A 9,184-nucleotide genomic window follows, 5' to 3' on the forward strand; every position below is an offset into this window, starting at 1 on the left:
TCTGGATTAAAGGTATGTGCTAGCATGCAGGTTATATTTTTTTAATTTAATTCTGAGAAATTACTCATGTACTGAGGCTGTCAGTCCTTTATAAATTACCAAAAATGCCATAGTTTTATTTGCCTTCAGATTGTTTAGTTTTTTCATTAAAATATTTTCATGATTTATTTAAATATTTCTCTTACTGATGTTTTGCAGCGATTCCTGGGTCTTGAATGATCATTATTTACCATTTCTGATTCTATTGTATTATTTATTTTGTGTACATTTATATCTCCAATATCCCTCACTTCCAAATTTCTAATTAAAAATGAGTATATCAAAACACCAATTTTCCTCTTCCTTTTTTCTACAGACTCACACTCACTCCTGTGGATTTCCTGTTCTCTCAATGGCTCCATCTGAACTCCCTGTCACTCGGCCCCAGATCCTCAAGACATTTGGGGTTTCTTATCTGCTCTTCTCATCTTTCAACAGAGTTCAAAAATTCAGACTGCAGTATTTTCACCTAAAGCAAAGAAAGCCACTAAACATTGTTAATTTTATGGAATAAAAGTCATAGAATACAGATGTCGTTCAAATTAAATGTTGCTTCTCTTTTGGCTTATCAGAATACTAAGTTAAATTAAGTATTTCCTTCTTGGTTAGTTAGAGAAGTAATAGCACTTGCAAGAACACTTTAATTTTTCTTAACTAGGATAAATAATTGAACCAACACTTATTACAACCCAATTCTCTGAATGAGTCTAGAGGGAAATGAATCAAAGGGAAGTAATATGAAAACAGCTGGAGAGATGGCTCAGCAGGCAAAAGCACTTGTCACCAAATCTGATGACATGAGTTGGATCCCCAGGACCCACATGGTAGAGGGAGAGAACCGACTTCCCCATGTTTTTCTCAGATCTCCACTGAGCATCATGTCATACACGCATGTCCCTCCATACAAAGAATGAACAAACAAATGTTATTTTTAAAAGGTAGCATCAGGTAAAATGGGAGACTCATGCCGATTCTATTTCTCACAATTAACTTGAGAGGGCAACTGAGAAGCATATGTTGTTCTGAGACAAAACAGTTCCACACCAGTGCCCATACCACAGTGCAGTAGGCGTCTCCAATGGCAAATCTGTTTACAGTAGCTTCAGTTTTTAGAATAATATAAGGACAAAATGATTTAAACTAAGGGCAGGGAAGCATGGGCTTTGATGACAGGTGCAAATCCAGATTTGTGTTTTCTGTCTAATCTGCAGTCCACTAAGGACACTTGCGTCCTCTTTTAAATTATTTGATGTTTTGTAGCTCAGTATGGGAAGCATATGGTCACATAGACGATTGCTTTATTTTCTAAAGAAATCTTTGTCTGTTGTCATTTGGTATCATTGATTGTTTTTTAAGGCAAAAATAAAGCTTTCAGAGAGCAGGTCCTGTTGTTTGTGTAGATGATAAAGTATGTTGCCAAGAAGAACAGAATTTCACTTTTGTGGCCAGCAAGGGCAGTTTGCGTAGGTCTAAAATTACAAGCATACTAAAATTAATTACAACCAGGCTTACAAATAGGCCAGCAAGAAAGTATTCATTTTCCTTTGTGTTTAAAGAGCAACCAAGGGTGCTTTGTTTTAGCGTCCTTACATTCGAAATACAGCATTTAATAATTGTCAAAAATTGCTTACAATGTTCTCATATTTAAAGAACAAAAAGAAGAAAAACAGTTGAGACAATAAACGTCAAAATCCATAACCAGTGATATTTACAAATGCAGCTAGTGAATTTCAGAGTTAGCCATTTATCATGAAAGCTGTCCATGAATTCAGAAAACTTGCGGAGCCCAAAGAGCATTTATTTGGTAACTTCACGAATATTAATCAAGAATAAATTCTTAAAGGATATACAAGGATATAATGTAAACTACATGAAGTGGATACACCATTGACAGCACCTATTCAACACACCCCAACCCTCAATTTCTGCTCATTTTTCTCTTCAAGTCATTCTGTGCCAGTGAGTGCTGTTGCAGTTTGCACATGATTTGTAGGTGACAAGCAAGTGATGGGCACGGGATCAATTTTCATCCAGGTTTTACACTATGATTGATGAAGAGGCAGTGACAGCTTCCCTTGGGTTTCTGGCTGGATGAAGGACTTCTCTCAGATGGTCACTTTCTGTTTTGTACATTATTGGGCACTAGGCATTACTTTATACATATTATCCAATACAGACAGAACAAACCAAAGCAGAACAGAAGTTCTAACATGCATCATTTAGCCTTGGAAAATTCCTATGATATAAAAACAGACTCCAAATAAACCGAAAAGTTTTACCTCTCAGTGATTTAAGTTTTTGTCAACATAGTAAATTGGATATTTAGGTGATTCCAGATTAAGGGCAATAAAATTCTAGATAAAGTGTATTTAAAAGCCCTTTAAATTGATGAAAAAGAAAGATATATAGAAGCAAAGCAAGACAAGAAATATACTTCTAGAAATTAAAAATCACAAGGAACTTTCAAAATTATGTTAATAAATTAAGTAATAAATTCAGCATAGTCAAGAGAAACTCAATGACTTGAAAGACAGATCTGAAAAAAAAATTGAGTACAGATCCCAAAAGTAGACTGAAAAAGTTATATAAAACAGATAAACTTCTAAGTTTATGGGAGAATGGAGTGAGCATATCTAAAATACCAAAAGTATAAAATTGCAGAGGTAATGTTAAAGTGGCAATAAAGACCCATTAAGATAAAAACCTCCTTTTGGTCAACAGACTAGAATCTCTGCCCTATGTGGAGAACTAACATTTTAGATGGTCTTCAGGCTTTAAAAATGATAAACCAGCCAGTCTCTGTCATAGGTTTGAAAACCATCTATAGTTATGACAAACTAGGCTTATTCCTGTTTATGATTAAATTTGTTTCTCAAGGATTATGTTATGCCCCACCTGTATTAGTAAGTACAAATGGTTCTGTACTGGCTATTATAGGAAATGACAACCATGTCTTTGCTTCAAAAGTTGTTATGACTACCTTGTTATGACAACCTTTCAATCATGTCTTTGTTTTAGGAGGTTGTTATGACCAACTTATTCTGCTTGTTTTGCTTTTGTAATCCTGCCCATTTGCCTGTCAAATCCCTCATTTGGAAATCCCCTATTCCTGAACAACAACAAAAATCTTATTTTCCCCTTGTCCAGTGCTGGTCTTTAGGAGCCTACCTTTAGGGAGAGACAGCCATATACATGAATAAAAAAAAAAAGCTTGTTTGAATTAATTTGGCCATGATGATTTTAGCTGGTGGTCTTTCTTCTTGCATTTGTGGGGTTAACACAGGCAATACTTAAGAGAAAGCTGATGAAATTTTACTAGAATTGTTGATGGGCACAAGTCATCAGGTAAGAGGGCTTATTGAATTATAAACATGAGAGAATGATATAGATTATATATGCAATAAGAAAAAAATTACTTGTTGAGTTTAGAGGCATTGCTTCTTGTTCCTTGTTGTCTTTATTCTCCTTTTACAAATGTCTGGAAGTTTTCTGTGAGGTTGTGACTGAGTCTTATGATAACTTTTTGAATGGGACAACTGGGCTGACCAGCCTATGCTTCACCCAGAAAAGCTTCATCAACAATGCTCAATGGTACCCATCTTTGAGACCTGTTTGTTGGTCAGGAGCCCTGTTTTCTTCCTTTCTCTTAAACTGACCCCTATTAACCCCTTTATAAAACAGACCCTTCTCTTGTCCTTGAAACTCATTCCTCCAATTTGTATTACTAAAGGACTCAGAAGCCAATGGTAGGGGGTGGATTTGGTGACTCCTAATTGTCCAATATCCTGCACCTCAGCTAATCACACAGGAGGAATAAAGCCTCCAACACACTCAATACAACATAAATTCTCAGATTTTCCCAGAAGTCATACAGCTTTTATTTTGAAATGCCTTTAGTGGTCTAGTTACAATAATATCAAACTTACTGGTAAATACTCAGATTTTCACAGAAGTCATACAGCTTTTATTTTGAAATGTCTGTAGTGTTCAAGTTGCAATAACGTCAAACTAACTGGTCTATAAGAGTATCTGATTTAGAATTATATTTCTGGATAAAATAAAGTAAGATTACGAGGTAGGTGGACAAAAATTGTTTTAACTACTATTTATAAGAAGAGCTTTTAAGATTTTTTTTTTATTTGTCAGTTTTTAAGTCTTTTCCCTTTTCACTCGGGATGATTCATTCTGCCTACATTTGCGTTTTCAAAGGTATAGTTGTTAGTGAAAGTGGGAAAATTATGTCTCAAGTGCACAGAATGTAAACTTCAGGTCTATAAAGCATTTGGCAAAATAAAGAAGTGTGTGGGTAAAAGATCAGTTATAACAGGAGGGCCCAGAAGAGACCTTGAGGAGAAGAAAAGCTTTTTAGTAGATTTAAATACCTGACATCTTTTTTACCAGTACCTGATGACTTAGTCATTTTCTCTTTTATAGGCAGGCAGACACCTCTACAAATGGAGACATCTTCATAAATCCATTTTTTTCTCATAAAAGGGTCTTAATATGACTTTTTACCATAAAGGGATATTCTGGGAGATACATAGATAGATGGCTTTCCAACTTAGCTTAGTTTGGAGTAGAACTGATTAATAAATATTATAGACAAATGCTGTATATGTCTGGACTCACATGGACAGAAAAGATGTCTTTCAAACAGTACAGAGTGGTTGACCCTTGTTCTGTTGAATTCAATGACATGATTTTTTTTTTTCTGGGAGTAAATTCTTTTTTTTTTTATTTAGTTTTTTTAACTTTTTTTTTATTGAGAAAAGAAAAAAAAACAAATTTCCTCCTCCTCCCAGCCTCCCATTTCCCTCCCCCTCCTCCCACCCTTCTCCCCCTGCCCCCACTCCTCTCCCCCTCCCTCTCCAGCCCAAAGAGCAGTCAGATTTCCCTGCCCTGTGGTAAGTCCTAGGTCCTCCCCCCTCCGTGCATTTCTAGGAAGGTGAACATCCAAACTGGCTAGGCTCCCACAAAGCCAGCACATTACGTAGGTTCAAAATCCCGTGCCATTGTCCTTGGGTTCTCATCAGCCCTCATTGTTCGCCATGCTCAGAGAGTCCAGTTTTATCCCATGCTTTTTCAGTCACAGTTCAGCTGGCCTTGGTGAGCTCCCAATAGATCAGCTCCACTGTCTCAGTGGGTGGGTGCTCCCCTCGTGGTCCCGACTTCTTTGCTCATGTTCTCCCTCCTTCTGCTCCTCATCGGGACCTTGGGAGCTCAGTCCAGTGCTCCAGTGTGGGTCTCTGTCTCTGTCTCCATCCATCACCAGATGAAGGTTCTTCTTACTTAGCTTCTTTGGGATCACCAAGTGTAGACTCCGTGACCCTTGTTTATGGCTAGAAACCAATTATGAGTGAGTACATCCCATGTTCATCTTTTTGGGTCTGGGATACCTCACTCAGGATAGTGTTTTCTATTTCCATCCATTTGCATGCAAAATTTGAGAAGTCATTGTTTTTTAACGCAGCATAGTACTCTAATGTGTAGATATTCCACACTTTCTTCATCCATTCTTCCATTGAAGGGCATCTAGGTTGTTTCCAGGTTCTGGCTATTACAAATAATACTGCTATGAACATAGTTGAACAAATGCTCTTGTCATGTGATAGGGCATCTCTTGGGTATATTCCCAGGAGTGGTATTGCTGGGTCCAGGGGTAAGTTGATCCCGAATTTCCTGAGAAACCGAAACACCGATTTCCAAAGTGGTTGCACAAGATTGCATTCCCACCAGCAATGGATGAATGTTCCCCTTCCTCCACAGCCTCTCCAGCAAAGGCTATCATTGGAGTTTTTTATTTTAGCCATTCTGACAGGTGTAAGATGATATCTCAAAGTTGTTTTGATTTGCATTTCCCTGATTGCTAAGGAGGTTGATCATGACCTTAAGTGTCTTTTGGCCATTTGAACTTCCTCTGCCGAGAATTCTCTGTTCAGTTCAGTGCCCCATTTTTTAATTGGGTTAATTAGCATTTTAAAGTCTAGTTTCCTGAGTTCTCTATATATTTTGGAGATCAGACCTTTGTCTGTTGCGGGGTTGGTGAAGATCTTCTCCCAGTCAGTAGGTTGCCTATTTGTCTTGGTGACAGTGTCCTTTGCTTTACAGAAGCTTCTCAGTTTTAGTAGGTCCCATTTATTCAATGTTGCCCTTAAAGTCTGTGCTGTTGGGGTTACACATAGGAAGCGATCTCCTGTGCCCATCTCCTGTAGGGTACTTCCCACTTTCTCTTCTATCAGGTTCACTGTGTTCTGACTGATAGTGAGGTCTTTAATCCATTTGGACTTGAGTTTTGTGCATGGTGATAGATATGGGTCTATTTTCATTCTTCTACAGGTTGACATCCAGTTATGCCAGCACCATTTGTTAAAAATGCTTTCTTTCTTCCATTGTATACTTTTGGCTCCTTTATCAAAAATGAGGTGTTCATAGGTTTGTGGGTTAAAATTCGGGTCTTCTATACGATTCCATTGGTCAACTTCTCTGTTTTTATGCCAGTACCACACTGTTTTCATCACTGTAGCTCTGTAATAGAGTTTGAAGTCAGGGATGGTAATGCCTCCAGACAATCCTTTATTGTATAGGATTGTTTTGGCTATCCTGGGTTTTTTGTTTTTCCATATAAAGTTGATTATTGTCCTCTCAAGATCTGTGAAGAATTTTGATGGGACCCTGATGGGGATTGCATTGAATCTATAAATTGCCTTTGGTAGAATTGCCATTTTTACTATGTTGATCCTCCCAATCCAAGAGCAAGGAAGGTCCTTCCATTTTCTGGTATACTCCTCAATTTCTTTCTTCAATGCCTTAAAGTTCTTGTCAAATAGATCTTTCACTTCCTTGGTTAGAGTTACCCCAAGATATTTTATGCTGTTTGTGGCTATTGTGAAAGGTGAAGCTTCTCTGATTTCCCTCTCTGCTTCCATATCCTTTGTGTATAAGAGGGCGACTGATTTTTTGGAGTTTATCTTGTATCCTGCCACATTACTAAAGCTGTTTATCAGCTGTAAAAGTTCTTTGGTGGAGTTTTTGGGGTCGCTTATGTACACTATCATATCATCTGCAAATAACGAAAGTTTAACTTCTTCCTTTCCAATTCGAATCCCTTTGATCCCCTTATGTTGTCTTATTGCTATTGCTAGAACTTCAAGTACTATATTGAAGAGGTATGGCGAGAGTGGACAGCCTTGTCGTGTTCCTGAGTTTAGTGGGATGGCTTTAAGTTTCTCTCCATTTAATTTAATGTTAGCTGTCGGCTTGCTGTATATAGCTTTTATTATATTTAGGTATGACCCTTGTATCCCTAATCTCTCCAAGACTTTTATCATAAAGGGGTGTTGAATTTTGTCAAATGCTTTTTCAGCATCTAATGAAATGATCATATGACCAGATGGTTTCAATGCGGAATTCTACCAGAACTTCCAAGAAGACCTAATACCTATACTCCTTAATGTATTTCACAATATAGAAACAGAAGAGTCATTGCCAAATTCCTTTTATGAAGCTACAGTTACTCTGATACCAAAACTGCACAAAGACTCAACCAAGAAAGAAAATTATAGACCAATCTCACTCATGAACATCGATGCAAAAATCCTCAACAAAATACTGGCAAACCGAATCCAAGAACACATTAGGAAAATTATCCATTATGATCAAGTTGGCTTCATCCCAGGGATGCAGGGCTGGTTCAACATACGAAAATCTATCAATGTAATCCAGCATATAAATAAACTGAAAGAAAAAAACCATATGATCATTTCATTAGACATGATTTTTTTTAAACCCTTAGATAGCTTCTAAGAGATTGCTATTGCATTAGCCATTTTGTTCCATGCCGTATGAGACTGAGTGGTTTGATCTTTGCTAGCTTTTCAGATTGTGCGTGACTACCCATTTACAGTCCCGACCAGGCCCTAGTAACACAATTACACAAACAAGTAGCAATGACCTAGGAGTTGGAACCAAATATGTTAGTGAGAATTCTAACCTCTTTGATACATTTCTGGAGATTTCCTCTCAGACAGAAGAAACTGGTACCCTTGCCTGTTGATTTTGAGCTTCCAAAGAAAAGCGATTAAGAAAAATGATCCAGTGCTATGAGGGTCTGTCTCATTCTCATTTTTTAATTTTGTTTTCCCCTAAAAGACCTGATAATGAGCCATTCTGTTGGGATGAAAAGTGCCTGAAAAACAGAAGGATGACTTTTTTTGGGAAAACCTGACCCAGAAATTCAAGGCCCAGTGCCACGATGACAGACAGCAGTACCCATGGCAAATGAGATAGCTCAGTGGTACTGAGCCAAGATGGAAAAACACTGTCACTAATTCACAAAATACCATTATCCACCTGACAGGGTACAGGCCTCACTACTCTCTGGTATAAGTATGAAGACTATAAATATCAAATAAGTTGTAATGGGAGGCCACTCTATTAGAGACCAGCCCTTACTCACTGTTGTTGGCCCAGTGACAAACAAGAGTTGAAGAAAGTATGGCTGTGAGGTGATAATTAACTGCAATTTACATTCTGCAGGAATTAGGACTACTGACTCAGCCTTTCCATCAGCAGAAAATGGGTCATTCTTAAAGGAGAATATCTTTTGTGAACTGAAAAACACAAAGTAAATATCAGTGTTGAGATCATGCCCTTCCTTGTTCTAAGTTACTCCATATTATGTAAAACAGTGTTTCTTCCCAGATTGCTTTGTCCTGAGAAGCTTCATTTTATAAGCAGCTTTTGACTCCCCTTGGAGAGAAGAGAAAGACTAGGCATGTAGACCATCAATTAACACCATCTGTCCTGTACTCCACTCAACATAGATTCATAAATAACTGAGTTATCCATGGTGGTAGAAACTGCACCATCCTATAAAACTTACCAGGTTAAATTGAGACTATAGGGACATATGGATATACTAAAGTCATATTTAGGAAACTTGGTCCAAGACTCACCAAACAGGATAGACCAAAGAATGAGTGCAACCCTCTCACTTGGCCCTATAAACCTCACAACTGTAATGCATGACCTCACCAATCTGTCATCTGACACGTGGTATGCATGTCATAGACTAAAAACTTCTCACCGCTCCTGGGTCTTCATCTGTACTTGTTCGCTGTTGTTGATCTGGCCTCCTCAACTGCTG

Source organism: Microtus oregoni, unplaced genomic scaffold (genome assembly GCF_018167655.1).
Source record: "Microtus oregoni isolate MIOR12 unplaced genomic scaffold, Mior012 000033F_ref0000390, whole genome shotgun sequence".
NCBI lineage: Eukaryota > Metazoa > Chordata > Mammalia > Rodentia > Cricetidae > Microtus > Microtus oregoni.